Here is a 19,947-nt window from a genome sequence, read left to right as displayed (position 1 = left end):
TGAACTTCTATGTAATGGATTTTCATTAACTTCTTTGTAACGAATTGTTGAAGGTTTTAAGCAATGATTTGTTATTAACTTTCTGTATATGACTTCATCTTCAGGTCAGAGCCACTATGATTAGTTGTCTACTCATGTCTACAGATTGACAAAAGAATCTCTTGCCACTCAATCATTCTGGTGCAATAAATCTAAATTGTGCAGTTTTGTACATTGTATAATATTCAATATTAATTACACTGTATTGATAATCAACTGTATGTACTTTATATGTAAATAAATTTGTTATGGTAGTGATAACAAATCTTGGAGAGTTTATCACTACTTTTAAGGTTAGCCATGAAAGAGCAGCAAGAATAACAGAGAGGTGATTCGTTTGGTATAAAAGCCAACAGGTCTTTAAGGATTGTGAATATATAAATAAACAAGGAAAGAAGAGGATGTTTCCTGCAGAATTTGTTAGCAAACCTTCAAGTTATACTCTGTGTGTGTGCGCAATCTTCGCAGATTGAGTATGTCTGCTCAGCCTGTTTGAAACAGAAGCTGTGCCTATAGTTAAGAGCATTGTTACACAGACATTACCTGTGGTCTTGGCTGGACATGTCTGAGTCCAGTGACAAGGAAACTTCAATGACTGCAGACATACCCAGGTTTTAGAGCATTTTAAAGCTGGGTGCTGTTTCTGGTATTACCAGAGGTTAGGAATTTAAAGGTTAGAGGTTAGAAAGGATGAAAGGTTAAAATTAAAGGTTATTTTCACGTATTGACCTACTTCTGGATATTGACCTACTTCCGGATATTGACCTACTTCCAGATATTGACCTACTTCCGGATATAGACCTACTTTCAGGTATTAACCTACTTGAGAAAATCGATTTTTTTAATATTATTATGACTATTACTATAGCCTTTAGATATCACTTCTTACTCCAAGGTTTCCCTCTATGTTTGTTCTATTAGATATCTCTGTTACTATGACGTTGACGATGAGGTGTTTAAACTCTACCTTGCTGTTGGTGCTGACTCTAAATTCAGGACCTTCTTAGAGTGCTGTCAAAAAGAGTTTGATAGTTTTAGCGCTGTCTCTAGCAGTCTCATGTCTGTGTCACAATCTTATCAATTCTTTACAGAACTTTTGTATGAACAAGTAATGAATGGATCAGAGGATTAGATTTGCTGACAACTTTGGCTGATTGGGTACCATAATAACAGCAAACTTGAATAAAACAGTTATCTATCTCAGTGATGAAAAACTACCTTTAAACTGTCGATTTCATTACTTGAGTTTTATAAGTTGCAAGTTGGAAAATGCTGTAATACTCTGACAGATGTGGATTCTATTGAAATCGCTGGTGTTATCATATGTCACCACATGCACTCTTCTTCCTGAGAAAATCTTATAAGGCTGATTATCACAGCTCCAACATTTCTATTTATTCACCGCGATTATTACATTTGGTCTTGTCTAATGTTTTATATTATGTGATAATCTTTCTGCTTGGCATTCTTTTCCAGCTGTGTTCATACTATGATTTTACAAACTGTAATATCATGTCAATAATTAGATGCATCAACCAATAGAATTGAGCCACCGCTTTTAAAATGGTGTTGGATGAATAGTGTTACATGATGTGTGTTGGGCACCCATTGCTTCTGATAAAGTCTCTCTACAGATGTACTGCTCTTACTGACAAAGCAGTACTGTGTACAGAACATAAAAAATATTCAGACATTAAATGAAGCCACAATAACAGTACAATATTCTGAACTCTACAACACTTCAATTGCAGCTCTGGTAGACACGGGCTTACATAGATGGTCAGTCAATATACAATCACTAAATTTACCGCTGCCAATATAGATGTGCTTCGATCTAACACACACATCTCACATCACCATTCACATTTTAGCTGTTGGCGAAAGTCAACAACTAACATTTGTATAAGTGTTTTGGTTTGTACTAATAATATGCGCTTCAAAAGAACTGTGTTCAAAAGGAAAGTTAGCAGAACAATTAGAATTGGTCAAGTGTAAATATGTCTTTCAATGGCATACGCCATGAAAATCCAATGGTACTAGCGATGTATTCAACTTTGAATTGTGAGACCATAACTCCATCTATGTAAAAAAATGCGCAGTAACTTTTAAAGTTTTAGTTCTTTGCTGTAAAGTGCCCAGCAATACAGCAATACAACAATACAGCAATACAACAATACTAAAATACAGCAATACAGTAATACTGCAATATTACATTATAGTAATACAGAAATACAACAATACAGCAATACAACAATATAGCAATACAACAATACAGGAATCCAGCAATAAAACAATACAGCAATATAGCAATACGACAATACAACAATACAGCAGTACTACAATATAACAATTCAGCAATACAACCACAAAGTAGTACTGCAATACTACAATATAGCAATACAGCAGTACTGCAATATAGTAATACAGCAATATTGTCATACAGAAATACAACAATACAGCAAAAACTGAATCGCAGCAATATAGCAATACAAAAACACTGCAATACTGCAATATAGCAATACAGCAATATGGCAATACTGTAGTATAGCGATACATAAATACACCGATACCAGGTTTGATAAGTGGAATGTAAGTTCCACTGCTCCTATTGGACAGCTTTCAGTGGTTTCACTTTAACTCATGTAACAGTATGAATAATATATGCTAACAGATAGGAATGTTGCATGTTACAGCAGATTCCTTTTCCTACCAGCTTAGTAAAAGTTATATGAGTTACCTTTGAGCTGTTTAACATAAGTATTTACCTAGCTTTAATAAAAGGAATGTGATGACAGTCAGTACATTCTTGTTTGTCTTTCATGTACACCACAAGAACAATATGATTCTTCTACAAGTATGTTTTCAGCTGCTGATCCAGGCACAGATAAGACAGCATTTAGGCAGTTTTCTGACACAAGATATTTATCTGGTATGATTTATGCCTTTTAGATCCTTGTGAGGACGACTCCAATAATTATGTTAATGGATTACAGATTGTAATATGAACTGTTACGTCTGCTGAGAAGCATTCAGAAGAAGAGTCTATTCCAGAGAGTAGACAGAGCCCTCCATTGAACAGACTGGTGATCAATATTGCTATGACAAGTTTAGCCTCTCCAACCCGCTACCCACAATCCTTGAGTATATCAGGTTGTAGTCACTATAGAATGGGAAATGACAGGACAATTTTTACACCAAATTCAAATGTTTTTACATATTCTTCAGTGAAAATATTGCTGATAGACAGTGTGAAGTGAAGCAGTGTATGTGTGGTTTTTATATCATTTTCTGATTGGCTAATTGATTTGCTAGCCACTTTACAATAGGCTATAGAAATCAGGAATAGAAATTTATCCAGATGGGGTAAAGGTCATTTAAGGTAGCATGCAAAAATAAAATGCTCCACTGAGTTGCAAAATATAATTAAATTGATTGAACAATTGACAAAGAAAACCAAAGTCAATAAAATGTTTAAGTAGATAAAGATGAAATCTTGTTTGGCTTTGTACTTGCCTCTCTTTGAATGTAACCTTATGCTTCTCTACAACAGCTGGAGAGTTGCTTATGATTTTATTTACTGTTTGAGTTGTACCAAAGGGAAGCTACTCAGCAAACTAGTGTTCAGACAAAGAGAAACTACTCCGCAAGCTAGTGATCAGACAAAGAGAAACTATTCAGTAAGCTAGTGATCAGACAAAGAGAAACTACTCAGCAAGCTACTGATCAGACAAAGAGAAACTACACAGCAAGCTAGCGATCAGACAAAGAGAAACTACTCAGCAAGGTAGTGATCAGACAAAGAGAAACTACTCAGCCAGCTAGTGGTCAGACAAAGCCTGCTAATCAAACATTGTCGGTGATTCTACTCAGCTTATTTTGATGCCTAATTTGGCTTTGGCGACAACATTGTCAGAATGTATGTGAGTGTGACATATGTTAGCAAGTGCTTGTTGTCTGCAGAACGCCCTTGATGACCGCATTGTGAATGGAAAGTTTTACGACAGGCACGTAAATAATGAGTAATGACACAAAAATGCAACAGCTGGTAGCTGGAACCTTCCATTTTTTTCCAAATATTTTATTTCCGGGTTTGTAAAACTAATAAATGGTCATTTGTGATGTTATTCATAGCTTGCAAGTAGAAAGTTGGCGGATCTTTGTAAAAGTGGGAGGGTATAATCTTTGACAGCGATGGAAACTGACAGCGCTGTGTGATTATTAAGTAAGAAAGCAATGCTGCTAGATTGTAGAATAACCTTTTAGTGGGTCTCCTTACAGGCTCAGAAAACTTAAAATTAATCAATTAGGACTGTGTGAAGCTTGCTATATTAGTTGATGAGGTCATAGGTCAACTTTATACGGAGCACTTAATATAATATCTACAAAGAGTTCTCCACTCATGCTTGTTCAGAATAAATATCTTCACATGACATACACCCTAGAAAAAGTTATCCAGTCGTGCTAATTGAAAGTAAATATTTTTTATAGTAGTAAACAGTTGCTAACCATATGTAAGAAAACAGTCATGTCCTCAGATTCATATTTCAAAAGATCACCATTGTGATGTTAATCAGGATGGATATAGATGCTACATTACTCTGTGGATTGTAAACTAGTTCACATATGATTATATTGACTGTTCTTATGTTTTGTCTTTTGTCAGTCAAAGTGAATTGGATTGACTGGAGCAGCTTTAGAAAGTCACACTCTAATAAACCTCTGATAAGAAGGTGATGTATGATTTAAAAACTGCCTTATTAAATGATGTATGATTTAAAATTATGTTCTAAAAATACTTTCCTCGGAAGTCATGTATTGAATAAAATTAGATGATTCTAGATCAGATATGTAAAGAGGGCGTGCGAATGGAAAATACATATAGTGCTTGGACTAATGTACCCACTGCAAAAGACTTGCCTCAAAGTATGTGATGATTTGAGACACAAGGGTATGTGAGAACCTAGTCATAAAGGTCTTGCTGACAGTCGGTATTCTGATGCATCTACATATAATTAAAACATGTAGCCTGAGATCTTGTTGATAGTGAATTTTTATAAGTACAATAGCTGATCACTTATCACATAATAGACATGTTTAGTAACATTGCAAATGTTGTTAATGAGTTCGTTTACAGTTCATTCTTTAATAGAGAAACTACTGTGTTGATCACTTACCGTTGAAAGCGGCATAAAGCTGATAACTCCAACACACACTTCAATTTTTAAAAGATCAACATTTTGTCATACAAATGCGAAAGCAATATTTAGAGTAACCATAAACGAGAGTTGCAATTGCCAGCACTCAATATACCAACAATGGATATATTTCAGCTGTAAATGTAGAATTACTAACTCTAGTTTGATTGTATACCATTGTGCTTATTTGATGTCTTTATATTGATCAGATTTATTGATTGACAAACCTAATGATCAGATTTATTGTTGAACATTTCAAGTGATCAGATTTATTGATAGATAATTAAATTGATCAGGTTTTTTGCTTGACAATTAAACTGATCAGGCTTATTGATTGACAAACCTATTGATCGGATTTATTGATTGATCTACCTATTGATCAGATTTATTGATGACAAGCTTATTGATCACATTTATTGATTGACAAGCCTAATGAACGGATTTATTGATTGACAAGCCTACCAAACACTTTGCTGCTTTAAACATCATTTTACATGTCTATGTTTACATGTATATGTACGCAATATTCTTCTTTAAACAACTATAGGTCTATTCATATTTCTCAAAGTTTATCGTCTGTTTTCAGTATGTCCAGCTATAGCTATTGATATCTTGGAATAGTGATTTCATATCGCAAAAGATCTGAACACGGACCCTCCGGTTCACCAACCAGGTGCCATACCAACTCAACTGCATGAACTTGATCTCTTCACAAGCGATATATGTCACTATATAGGAGCAAATACATGACGGCTTTGCGTACTACATGGGTGATTGCCTAACGTCACCGAGAGAGTAACTCTTATTAGTAGGCTTACTCAAACTATCCATTGGCAATGTGACAGGCTAATAGCAAGTGGCAGGCAACTCTCATTACATCTCAATGTACAGTATACAAGCTGATTTTTAAAACCGGGGCAATGCTGGGTAGCATAGCTAGCATTGTATATAACGTTAGAAAAAATATATATTTAGTTGCTCCAAATGCGTTCACTTTAAACCTATCTGGAGAGGGTGAGCAACAACCTTTCTTCTCATGTATTTCAATTTCTATACCACAAAGACAAAATGAGAACTTTTATACAAAATTATACATTTTAGCCAAAATCAGACCTTTTATACAAAATTTTACGATTTAGAAAAAATCTTTTATCATTCCTAATATCCAAAAAAGATTTAGGCACATGGATTCTTTGCATAATTTGTTTATTCTGCTTGATAAACTTAAAGGTTGACTTGCAACAAAAGTCACATTACAGTTATTTGGTATCAAAAGATTCACCATGTCTGACTCTGTTGTATTGTAGGTGCCAAATATGTGGAAATGTGATTACAAGCTCTTAAAAGCTCAAAGACGAAAAGCCGCCGTAGATTGAAATCTCTTTATTTCGATGACGTAACCATGAAATTTGCTTATCGTCTTGTCACTTATGTTCTCAGGTGAATTGAAAGGCCAATACGAAGCTCAATATAAAACTTATCGTAGCACTAGTTTATGACAAACACTTCGGGTTTCATCGAAGACCCTGTGTCAAATATAAATGCTCGCTACTTTACAGTTTTGTTTCGGCATTATTCAATCGTCAAGTCGTAATCTGATCATGTGACCCAATACTTCGCAAATAATTTTTGCAGCACTTTTCAATTATCACAGGTGACCAACAGGCTCGTTTTGATTATCAGACAATGCTATTTACTCCTTCGATGTAAGGTTAAAAAATTAAATTAATTTTTACGGTAAGTTATAAGATATAACTGCTAAAAGTGACAGCATTACAATGACGATAAAAAAGACGCGTAAGAACAATAGACATGGTTTTATTGAATGCGTGAAGTATATTTGTGAAAATATTTCGACGAATAAAGTTGCATGAAATTGTAAACAGAAACCATCTCCCACACTGTGTCACACCTGAGCAGTTTTGGAAAGAGAATCCAAACTACGGCAGTCTCGTGTGGCTGCAATTAACTGTTGGTTTTTTAGCTTTTAAGAGCTTGTAATCACATTCCCACATAATTTGCACCTACAACACAACAGAGTAAGACATGGTGAATCTTTTGATATCAAATAACTGTAATGTGAATTTTGTTGCAAGTCAACCTTTAAGATGTAAACTAAAAAGTGGATCAACTGAGCTATACGACTTTTGTCTTTTTTGGATGTTTTTTACTCAATAAAAATTTTATGATAAACCCAAAATATTCACCAAAAGTCAGAACTTAAAAACTTGTTTTTTTAAATTGAATGCATTTTTGCATAGATAAATAAATGTATATTATATATAATATATAATATTAGGTTTTCAAATGTCATGAATCATTGCTTAATTCTGTTTCTTTCTTTTAACACCAAATAGGAAGTCTAACGATTTATATTGGCATGTACTCTGTTTATTGGTCTGCATTAAATTCAGTTATTGATCGGCTGCTAGATTAAACTAGTATTTCAAGAATTGAGACTAATCATCTTTTGTATATTCAACCTGACTAAAGTCTAAAATAATGTTATAGGAAGTCTGCTCTGATAAATTAAACTAGTATCTCAAGAATTAGCTTATTTTACCACATAAATTGTTTATCAAAATCAATTTGCTAGCTAGCAACTCCCTAGTTGCCATGTTAAGCTAATCACCAAGGATGATGCTACATGCTAAGGAAATAAAAAAATCCTTATCCTGACAATCTCAATATTCAATGCTTTCAGGAAGTTTTTCCATGAGCACTACAATAACAGACTGTAACTGAACCCATCAGTGTCTATAATTTCATTAAAATTCATCAAATGCTCATTAAAATGTTCACGACAACTAACAGGTAACAGTATAAGGTATAGCTTAACACCTGCGAAAAGAAATCAAATAAGGCAATCCCTATTTAACCTTAAGCATCCACTGTAAGACATGAAGGCTAAGATTTACTCCATAACTATGCGCTGCTCAGAATATTCAAAATAGGCTGTAGTGCAAAGGAGGCAAAATCTAAACATTTTGCTGAAAACTTATTGGATTGCCACATTAGTTGCTGTTTGGTGTGGATGATGGTGCTGACAAGAGCATCGATATAGCACCGGTGCTAAAACATGTACATTGGAAGTGCTGGTATGAATGTGGGCATGAATGCAGGCATAGGTGAGGGTGGGAATATTTGGTACAAGCATGAGTGAGGGAGGCGCTTTAGGCGCTCATACATTTAGGTATGCAGAAATATGTTTGATAGAAGTGGCAAAAGAAGCAAGACGCAAAGATTCACATCTTTCGCATCTCATTGGACAATTCAGTTAGCAGAGGGCATTGTGGGAAATAATCAGAAGCTTTAAGCTATTGAATAATTTATTTGCAATTTATGAAAAAAGTAGAACCGTTAAACATAGCCTTGAAAATATAACTTCATTGACCAATAAACAGCAAGCGCGATTGGGCATTGAGGAAAGCCTGAGCACATAAGAAACAACATGTTTTATTTTCTGTCTGTTTCACACCATCAAAGCCGAAGAGTGAAATCTACCGACATACGTAGAACTAACATAACATGTAGAAAGATTTACTCGCTCTATGAATGCATCACTATTTCGACTATGCAGGTTTATAAAGGCCATCTAGTAGCATCAGTGATGACTGTAACTTATCTAGCAAATCAGAAACTGCAAGATTTAGAAAGAATGCTAACAAAATTATCATGATTTCCATTAGCTGAAAACTTTCTACCGAAACTGCTGTATTGAAGTTTGAAAATAATGTTTTCTGCCAGAATACCAAACTGAGACCATAACTCTGGTAAATGGAGATGTAATGATACACTGAGTAACAGAGTCAGAGGCGCTGCAGAAAACTCAATGCGCTACTTGGTTTGTGTTTTCTTCGAGGTCGTAAAATGCATCACTTTTAGGCTAAAAATATATGAAGAATAGTTGACTTTAGTAAAATACGTAAATTGGTTGACCTACGTAAAATAACTCAGTTCGCTATAAACATCACTCTGCATATATGGCACAATATAACATATTATATAACATAAAGCGTATATATTTTACATCTATTATAAATTTTTAAATTTCTATGTTTTTTGTCTTTTTATGTGACAGGTACAGGTTTTAAGTTCATTTCAGCTTACGTAAGAACAAATTGTATACAACTTTTAACGATTATACTGAAAATATTGTTGCTAGTTCTTTTAACAATGTTCTAGCTAATATCTGCCCTCTTAACAGAGAAAGATATTTTAAATGCTTCATGTCAAACCATTTATTTTATTTCATTGACAAACTGTTTCCTTTTTTATGATTCTTGTATAAATTAATTTGGAAAAAGTCTTTTAGAACTGAAATTATCGTCAATAAAGTAATATGTATATAAGGTACATGTATATAACAATGCTCTGCGTTTTCTCCCTAACAACATGAAAAGCACCAAAGGAAATGAATATTTTCAAGTGAGTGTTTTGAGGTTCTATTTGTCGAAACATACATATTTTATCAGGTCTCATCTTTCCACACATATATACTCTCTAGCATATGTACACTCTATGGACCATCCATGAGCAAAAGGAAATTTAAAACACCGGGTGTCATTGTGCAAGTATTTTAAGCCACATAACATATATATCCTTAAACAGCTAAAACTAAAATATATCAAATAACAGCAAAAATACACGCTTTGGACTTTCCCAGCAAAACAGACACTTCCATGATAAGGAAACTGATGATAGAATGGAAATTTACTGACATTGATGTCTTCAAATCTAGTTTATAAAGGATGGATACATTGCCAGCAATGATGTCTTCCTCAAGTCTAGTCTATAAAAGAACAACAATTATGCATGAGAAACATTTGTAAGAACAACAGCCATGAATATCATTCTGCTAATCATTGCTGTTGCGCTGTGTCTTATCCTACTTATCTCTTTATCCTGCTGCCTAGGAAAAGTTATACGCGGAATTTTCCACGCCTGCAGATCCAAAGACGATATTGAACAAGCTCATGATGGTTTACAGGAGGACAAAGATAATATAATGAATTGCCGAAAACTAAGCGACTCATCTTTACCAAAGCCAGATTCAGAAGATGTTGCTCCCCCTTCGTATAGCGCAGTTATACGCGCAGTTACAGGCATCTCTGATCAGACTCAAAACAAGGTAAAAGTTTGCACTGTAAATTTTGAGTTTTTTGTAATTTTGCATTTCAAATGTTATGGGCAAGGAGTTTATAAAACATATCAGATGAATAGTTCATCAGACTTAAGATTTGCAAAATGAATAACATTAAATATTTTTAAATATTTGACTTACAATCTACCAGTTAAGCAAATTCGTGACAATGGACACCATAGTGAAAGCAAATGTTGTGCTTAAATTCTAAAACATCTGCACACAGTTTTGTGCAATAGCAGTACATGGTAGAATTCAATGGTAAGTTTAGAATACAATCTTATACCAGTTTATTGTTTATGTTACAGAGCCACCTGGTCTCTAGTACAAGGCGTGCCAACGTCCGTCGTTATCAGTTTATGACGAAACGATGACAGTGTTATTAATTTTTGGATTATAACAACTACTTGATACCTAGAATGGGTTTGTAGGCTGTGTTTTATCCTATAATCAGTGACGCTCTAAAGTTGGAATCTGCGGAATGACAGTGAAAATTCTAGCCATCCATATACTTTTTTCGAAAGTTTTTTGACCCAAATTCTTTTTAATTATACAATTTTTAAATTCTGTAATACTGTGCAGTCCTCTATATTAATGTACATTGCAACAATTGGATGATTCAATAAATATCCTATGATATAATGATCTGACAACATATTTTATATTATGTAACGTTTTATGTATTATAGTTATATAATATGTACATTGTATTAATAATCGACTACGCAATATGTAAATACATTTCACCTGACTGTAAAACAAATCTTGCATATTTTATGCCTCATTTACAAAAGCACTGGTCTGGTAGGACAATAATGATTAGAAGATAAGTGATTTGATAGACTCGAATGTATAGCCTGGTGTATGAAACCCTCAAAACCTAAGATTATGATGTAAACTTGAAATCCAAAAGCATTGTTAATGGTGAAATTGTCATTGTCGTTCACGCATATAAAGTGACTGAGAGGGCAAACCTCTCACGTATCTGAGAGGTTTGCCCTCGTATCTTTACCTGCTTATCAAGAATATTAGTGTCGTCTACTTGAAGGCTTATGGCTGAGGACAGCACAAGAGATATAGTTTATATTTCATATTCAAGAAAAACCAATCTAGTCATCAACCTGCATATGGTAGATTCTCTAATAAAGTTGGCGACAGAAGAGCAGCAGAGTGGCAGCAATAACTTACTACGCCGTTCTTAATGTCATCTTTCTAAAATTATGTTTGTTAAATAATCACTTATTCTATAGCAGAATAGCACAGGTGGATTCTCTTGTTACATTCTGGAATGTTTGGTTCCTTGTTGGAGCTTTCTAATTATCAGATAGGATTCAACAGGTCTGAACATGTCTATATACATGATTATATATAGCAGTATTAATATCAGCCAGGCTATTGTATTATGAATATTTCTATCAGGAACTCTTAGAGACAATCATTAAAAAATACATATTTGAAGTGGAAAACTTTTAACACTTACATGTCAAAAGAATTTTCACTAACATCTAATGTAACTGAATATTTTTGGTATTTGTAACAAACAATTACTGTTGTCATTACATTTCTCAATAACAAAGCATACTTTGGCTCAATTATGCTCTCCTTGGGGGGCTGTAAGTGAGAGATGGGGATATATAAGACATAACCCGCAGTCAGACATGTGAATATTTTTAAAGCTCTTACCTAAACTCTATCTGATACTAACTTTACTAGTTGCTAGTAAAACAATTCCAAATTATAGAAAAATACGAATAATAGCAATGATAGCAACTAGTGGCGGCACTTTGAACATATTTCTTTCTGAGCGTTTTAATCGCAATCATGTTTAGTTGATTTTAATCTTGAGACGTCCTGTCAGTCAGATCACCTCAAACATCAGAAAATTCGCCAGTGCTAGAAAAATACCGACACTTTCTAATGAAATGTACTAAAAGTTTGTGTAAGTTTATAGTTGAAATGTGAAGCTTGCTGAGAACGTTATACTGTTTACTAGAAATGAATTCTAGTTGAGTTACCGTGTTAATTTAAATACAGCTTATGTTCCCCACTATAAACTAACCAGCAGTTTATGTACAGGTGTCCTTTAGCGGAGATATTGTCAAAGCCGAAATAAACTAACTTTTAAATAAAATTGAAATAAACTTTTCCTCTATAAACTAACCAGCAGTAACAAACATCTTCAAACAGAACTTGAGTAGAAAAACTTTTAGGTCTGATGTCAGTTCCTTGTATGTGTGACACATAATAATACTAAAAATTCCCCTGTCAACAATTCTCCTGTACAACAAAGTGATATTGTAAAAAAGAAAGGATACTGCTGGTTGATAAATGCAATATTAGCAGCCAAATGGCAGTGCAGTGCAATAGGATAACTGCAATGGTAGCTGCAATGGTAGCTGTAATGTACTGGGTGTTATTATGAAAAACAACCAGCAATAATGAAAGGAAAAGATTATATGTTTATATCTCTCCCTGCAATAGGAAAAATGCTATATTAGAAGTAAAATGGCGAGCTGCTGTGGCTGTGTAATATACACATATATATATACATATATATATATATATATATATATATATATATATATATATAATAGATAAGTTGTCAGGCCTACTGCTAACAGCACTCTACGCTCTAAAAAGTGCGGAGTGTTATAACTAACTAGAGTGTGGAATAGGTTAATTTTACTTATCTTTGTTCCAGATTGATGTTTTATTCTGGGGTCACGACAGGTCTGTTTTGTGCTGGTGCACTCTTCAGGTGACTTGTGTTGAATCAAGTCAACACAAGTCACCTGAAGAGTGCACCAGCACGAAACAGACCTGTCGTGACCCCAGAATAAAACATCAATCTGGAACAAAGATAAGTAAAATTAACCTATTCCACACTCTAGTTAGTTATATATATATATATTTATATATATACATTGTATATATATATACATATATACATGTATATATATATATATATTTATATATATACATTGTATATATGTATACATATATATATATATATATATATATATATATATATCAAGGTAAGTCCTTATCACCCCTGCTCTTCTGCATATGCCTAAGCAATATGCTGGAGAAGACTCAATGTGGGTACCAGTTTAAGAGTGGCACCAAGATAAACCACCTTTTCTACATGGATGACAAAGAAAGGGACATTGATTCGATATTACACCTCACTCAGGTATACAGCTAGGACATCGGAATGACATTTGGGATTGAGAAATGTGGAAGGCTAATTCTTAAGAAAGACCATTTTATGTTCACAGATGGTCTAAGAATCCCAAATGGTATCATCAAATATATAGAAGAAGGGTACAAGTACTTGGGGATTATGCAAAGCAACATCAACCACGAAGCCGAGGTACGTCACAAAGCCATTACAAAATACAAGAAACGCCTTCGGCAGGTCCTACGGAGCCAGCTCAATGCCAAAAACCAAGTCATGGCAATAAATACCTACGCACTGCCAGTAATAAGATATCCAGCAGGCATAATAAAGTGGACTGAGGAAGCCATCAAGGAAATAGATATAGCAACTCGTAAACTGCTGACCATGCGTGGAGCACTCCACCCAAAACCTGTTACTACTAGATTGCATCTCGATAGGAAAGATGGCGGTAGGGGACTCTAAAGTGCACAGCAGACAATGAAAAAAGAAGAACAAAGCATCAAAGCCTTATGCAGCCTCCATGGCCACTTCAGATAAGTTGCTAGCTGAATTTCAATCGGCTGCTCTGACAATGGAGCTTCGCAGTGATGATCGGAAAACTGACTGGAACATGAAACCTCTTCATGGTGCTTACCACCGAAAAATATCTAAGTTTGGCGATTTTCACCAGACATATATGTGGCTGAACAACGGAAACCTAACGGACAATACAGAGTCGCTAATATGTCATTATGAGCTGACTGCCTCACCTGTAATGTCGGTTTGTATGAAAGTGCAAATTTTTGAGTTGCTCGAGGAGAATCTCCTTGTTTTCTATTAATTCGATCTTGTTAGGTGTTAGGCGATGATTGAGATAGAGAATCGGTCAGCAGTTTTTTTTAAAATCAGTCATGGATACAAAACACATTAACTATCTGACTGCCGCATTACTTGTTGCTCTAAGTGCCTCCGCAAGGCATTTTTTAACTCAAAAACATGCTTTTTGTGTTAGCTTTAGCTCTGTAATTACTTGTTCTAGATAGCTCAAACTAACAAGACATGATTAAAACACTTGATACTAAAAATATAGGATTCATGGTTATTGCCTAATGGAACTTTTAGCCAACCAGATGCCAGAACACCAAAATAGTGTATTTGAAAATAAAAATAGGTTTGTCTGGACTATAGTTTGCATTACATATATGCTATATATATATGCTATATATATATATATATATATATATATACTCATATTGTGGAACTTAAGGGGCTTCATATATATGGTACACAAATCAAGGCAAATATACATATATAATTTCCATATATATATACCACTTTTGGGGCATTTTGTTCCCCAAAATTTGATATATTCTCTGCCCCAATTGTTACAAATAATTTTGAAAACAATTAATTATAATTTGGAGTTGTCAGCTCACAAGGCTGACTATTCTTGTACACTTTTTTATAGTTTTTGCCACTTTAATGCGTTGCTAGGTATTTTATATCAGTAAAAAAACTTATGAAACTTTCTTCATAAAGGTGCTTTTTAAAATCAGAAACTGATAAATAAAAATTTTTGTAGTGAATAAATGTTATTATGGCATTTTAATATGAACTGCCAGTTTGCACATAAACTAGATTAAAGGTTTTTAGAATATCATCCTGTTAAATAATTTAATGCTATATAGCATTAAAATGCATTTATTCTGTGATTTTCAATTTTATGCAAGTCTCATCATACATTCAAGTTTCTACAAATTCTTCATCTCTCACATTTATTTCAACATGACTTTGTCAAATCATTGTGTTATGACAAAAGCCCCGATAAAATGGCAAAATGGGCTATAACATTACAAATGGGTGTTTTTATAAGCTATGTTTGTAGTATTGACATTATAAGGATGATTATTGTAATATAATCTCATGGAGTTGCTCCACCCTTATGGTACATATTTATATATAATGGAGAAAAGACGACTCAAAAAAGAGTTTAAAGTTTATTGTTGTTATGGTCTTCGCAGCACAACAAGGAAATCCAAAATCAAACGCAACATCAGCATGTGTCATAAAAAGCTATATATTTGATTAAAATGTAGTTTTTACTGGCTACTTAAAAGCCCATGTACTTAGCTGAGTTAGAATGTATCATTTTGAATCTTGATTTAATTTTTTATGGCTACATGGCATGCACATTTCTATTTCTATAGATGTTCGCATTCACAAACATAATTGCATGGGCTTTTTTCTAACATCTGCAAGTAATAGAATGTACAAAAAAATTTACATCAAAATTAATTAGTCTATTATTCTCTTCATCTGTATATTAATTTGCATACCCATTTATGTAAACCTGTGGGGATAAATGTATACAATTTTTATTAGCTATCCCTAGTATCTGAAGATGACTTCCGATTAACCATACTTCCCCATTGACTTAGAATTCTGCTGGGAGATCTACTTTTGTAAAATAAATGGATATACGTGTGTGCATCATATGTTAATAGGATTCTTTTTGTATCAAGCTAATTAATGATGTACTTGTGAATGTGCATACATAACTAAACATGTAAACTTAGTACGCATTTACATGTAGCTTTATTACATGTATATATTTTTCATAATATGTAAATATATTATATATGTGTATGTACTTATATTTAATGACAGTTATATATTTAATATTGGTGCTGCTATAAAGTGCAGACTATGACATTGTAAGGCGTGTCATCTGTAATGAGTTTTTCATCTCTCTGTAATAGTTTAAAACACCTTATATACAGATCATGCATTAATGATAATTATTTTTAGTAGTACACCCTAATGTATCTTGTAAGCTTAACACAAATAAATAATTGAAGTTTGTTCTCACAATCCTTCAACAACAATTGTCACTATTAGAATGTCAACGACTAATGCCCCACATTTTTTAAAGAATTATACTCTTAGCGTACACCCATGATCATGCTAGCCCCTTCACTGGGTCATGTTGTTGAATACACTTAATTTTGCTCGTTAGTCACTGGAGCATGCTGTTATACCAAGGCAATTCGGTTGCTATGATCTGTCAAATCATTTTAATGAATGAACAAGAGTGAACCGAACTACCAAACTACAAATAATAACTACAATGAATAATTCATAAACTATTGAATACTTAGCGTATAACTGAATTACAATAAATTTCCAAACTAGAGTTACCAACACTAGCATGCTAAGCCATACCATAGACCTTATTATACTCGTCACTTCATTGGATACACATGGGTAAGCTGCATGCTACATTAGCACTGATATTTCTATATGCACTTTGCATATCTTGTTATAAGAGTATACATCCCCATATATGCTCGAACCTATAGAAATAAAGATGCATTTATAGTATGCTAGGAAAGGTGCATCAGTGTAAAACTACAAGTTTTTTAAATGTTGTAATGACTCAACATTAATGTTTGAAGCTACAGTATGTAAAATATTGATGAAACCATTCACAACAATTTTTTTTAAAAGTACGCAAACCTGAAACTATATATATTTGAAAAATTTATGCATTAAAGAAAAGCTGATATAATAGATGGTGCACAGTAAAGAAATGCAAAGAGAATTTGCTGTCCATCAATGATGAATGTTACTGCACAGAACAACTAAATGGGTTTAAGAGCAGTTGCAGACTTGTGCAAGAGCTATATATTGCTGCCGGCAAATTTTTTGGATATGTCATGTTGAATTGTTTGACCTATTCGTATTGGCTACCAATATGTCATAAAGGAAGAAAAATATATCATCCGCTTTAGTTTGTAATTGAATCTACTTTAATCAATTTCTACATGGTGTTCAAACCATTTTGCTTGGATATGAAGATAACACATTTGAGGCATATTTCATTGGCCTAAAAATGACTGGGCAAAATCACGCATGAAATAAATGTTTGAGTGTAATGTCTGTACAAAGCTTTGATGCTGAATTGAGATGTGCTGCATGATCCGATATTACATGTGTGTAAATGTGATGCCATATGCGGCAGTCACAAAGTAGATCGTTTGCTGAAACTAATAAAATTAAACTTCTTGAAGTATGGGAGTGATTTATTATAAAAAATAAGTCAGGAAAACTGAAAAATAACTGATTGTCTACAAAGCAGTATGCACTAGAAAACAAAAAAACTGAGAAGTTATTATGACATTTTCAAATCAAAGACAAGTCGTCAGAAACTTTTGAGCTTTAACAAAATTGGTGATATCCGCTAAATCGTGTAACCATTTTTTAATAGAAAAGTTATATGTGTAGCTCGTAAGAACATAAGAAGTATGCCAAAAAGAAGATTTCGCAAAGTGTTAAAAAATGTATAGCGTTTATCGTTTATTGAGCAGCAAGAATAGCGAATACAACTCCGAGCTGAGTATGAAACTCATCAACAATACAATCAGTAGAACAGTAAAAGTAAGTAGTAAGCAGTAGTAGTAGTGTAGTACTAGGATATAATTTTCCACATCAAGCGCGTTGATTTTTATGTGTACTCGTCTTCGCGTGGTTGGGTGAAGGTCAGAACGGCGAAACGCTGTGATTGGCTGTTGGTACCGACAAAAATCGTTTGATCGTTGCAATGTAAAGTGGGAGTCGGTGTCAGCACCCATACGTGAAATGTCGGAGGTACCTGTCTGAGTCGGGGTATTGGCACCTAATCGGAGTCGGTGTCGGCCAGTGTAAACGCACCATAACTTTTAATCCAAACAGCTATAACCAATCAAATGCACTATATTTGTAAGATAATTTACATTAAAAAAGGGTATGGAGAATAATTAAATGGTATATGAAGAATGTCCCATGCAGATTTATATTACAAATTAACTGAAAATTGCCATATTGAGATTGCTTTGGACAGTATGTAAAGTATAATATAAGTGAAGTATATAAATCTTTACGCAAACTTACTTTTCTATTTCTTGTTGCGAGAGCAATTTTATTCGCTGCTTGCTGATCAACACTCGGATGGATAAATGTTTTTTTACCATTGTACCATTGATTTTAAAAAACTCTACATATACTCAAACTCTTCTGAACTGGTATATTTTTTGACTGTATAACTTTGAACAATCAAAATATGGTCTCAACAAATGTTTAGATCTTTCATACCGTATCTTGTCTTCTAAAACGTGTCGCTGCTTTTTAGAGAGTTGTCAGGTTCTTAAGATACCAATATGTAAGTAAACGCTCGTTTTTGTGAGCTGTCCAAATTTAAAAACAGGTAAAAAGAGATAATATTTGTTTAGTAAGCTTTGAAATTTTGTCTGTTGCCTTTATTAAATTTCATAAATAGTTTCAGATGCAGACATTGCATGAATCATATTCCCTCAACTGCGCATAAAACTACTTAAAAGCTGATAAGTAGTTTTATCTGCAGAATTCTCAAAATCTGTTAAGGGAACTGCGGATAGAACTGCTCATTACAAATTAACACAGGACTTAATAATCCTTCGTTGATGAACTTAAATTACATAATAGATGAAGGAATTATGTAATAGAATTTTGCTCAAACTAATTAATCAGAGCAAATTTGACCAGCGGCGCAGCGAAAAACCACTTTAAGGGAGATAAGTGGTTTTAGCAGCAAAGGGCAGAGCTCTACAATGGCTATCTGGTTAGCTATAGAATTTTACAGACTCAATTTTCTATTAGTTCACTGATTTAATAAACATGTTTCTATGACAAGCATAATAGGGTCTACGAATTAAGAGGAATTGTAGTTAGGTGCATCTTGCATATTGGTGCAAATCACATGATGCGGATCGATCCCTGCGCGTTGTTGAAAAAAGGTGAGGAATTATATGCCCTAGGTTAATAAGTACCGGCGCAGTTTTATTTTGCTTAGCAAGTTTTTGTAAAACACTCCTACAAATCTGCTATGTGTGCAGGCTACTTTAACACATATCGTATGTAACGTTGCATCATCATTGCACAGTTTAAGTTCATAATATATTTGAAATTGATTAAATGTAATAAAAGATCACAAACCTCTGTTTAAAACACAAAAAGTAGTATTAAATCGATAGGCTTGAATCAAACAACCCTTGCACTTTTCATACTTAAACATATAACTTAGCAGATTTGGAACAATCTCACTACAACAATCTCACTCTGAAACAATTGCTTTTCTTTAGCGATTTTCTCTTATTTCTAGTTAGCTAGAAATTTCTGCTGGCATCAAGCTGCTCAGCTAGTAGTATTATTATTAAGCCACTTTTCGATGTGTTTACTAAGAATTTTGTACAGGGCATCTTCCATATGCTTACTAGGATGCTTATCATTAATTTATGGTACACATCAGTAAGCATTTCAAATAGTAATTTCCAGAGCAATAGTTTTAGGAATGTCAGTGTTTAGAATGCTTACCATTAATTTATGGTTAACATCGG

The sequence above is a fragment of the Watersipora subatra genome, chromosome 1 (genome assembly GCF_963576615.1).
Source record: "Watersipora subatra chromosome 1, tzWatSuba1.1, whole genome shotgun sequence".
Taxonomy (NCBI): domain Eukaryota; kingdom Metazoa; phylum Bryozoa; class Gymnolaemata; order Cheilostomatida; family Watersiporidae; genus Watersipora; species Watersipora subatra.
Note: the sequence above shows the minus strand (reverse complement) of the source record.